The 818-nt window shown below is 45.5% G+C and overlaps 1 protein-coding gene across 1 annotated transcript in view; it reads left to right on the top strand.

Moving 5' to 3' along the window:
• Positions 1 to 818, top strand: part of LOC105003084 (uncharacterized protein C10orf68-like) — a 181,499-nt gene that overhangs the window by 142,311 nt on the left and 38,370 nt on the right. The gene's annotated exons all lie outside the window — the stretch shown is intronic.

The raw sequence follows: 818 nt of genomic DNA, 5'->3' as shown, positions 1-818 counted from the left end.
ATGAATCGCAGCACACGAGGCCTCCCTGTCCATCACCAACTCCTGGAGTTCACTCAGACTCACGTCCATTGAGTCAGTGATGCCATCCAGCCATCTCATCCTCTGTCGTCCCCTTCTCCTCTTGCCCCCAATCCCTCCCAGCATCAGAGTCTTTTCCAATGAGTCAGCTCTTCACATGAGGTGGCCAAAGTACTGGAGTTTCAGCTTTAGCATCATTCCTTCCAAAGAAATCCCAGGGCTGATCTCCTTCAGAATGGTTGGATTTCCTTGCAGTCCAAGGGACTCTCAAGAGTCTTCTCCAACACCACAGTTCAAAAGCATCAATTCTTTGGTGCTCAGCCTTCTTCACAGTCCAACTCTCACATCCATACATGACCACAGGAAAAACCATAGCCTTGACTAGATGGACCTTTGTTGGCAAAGTAATGTCTCTGCTTTTGAATATGCTATCTAGGTTGGTCATAACTTTCCTACCTAGGAGTAAGCGTCTTTTAATTTCATGGCTGCAGTCACCATTGGCAGTAATTTTGGAGCCCAAAGAAATAAAGTCTGACACTGTTTCCACTCTTTCCCCATCTATTTCCCATGAAGTGATGGGACCGGATGCCATGATCTTCGTTTTCTGAATGTTGAGCTTTAAGCCAACTTTTTCACCCTCTACTTTCACTTTCATCAAGAGGCTTTTTAGTTCCTCTTCTCTTTCTGCCATAAGGGTGGTGTCATCTGCATATCTGAGGTTATTGGTATTTCTCCCTGCAATCTTGATTCCAGCTTGTGCTTCTTCCAGCCCAGCATTTCTCATGATGTACTCTGCATAT

Source organism: Bison bison, unplaced genomic scaffold (genome assembly GCF_000754665.1).
Source record: "Bison bison bison isolate TAMUID 2011002044 unplaced genomic scaffold, Bison_UMD1.0 scf7180017864461, whole genome shotgun sequence".
NCBI lineage: Eukaryota > Metazoa > Chordata > Mammalia > Artiodactyla > Bovidae > Bison > Bison bison.
The sequence above is the reverse complement of the archived record's forward strand: the minus strand, read 5'-3'. Positions and strand labels throughout refer to the sequence as shown.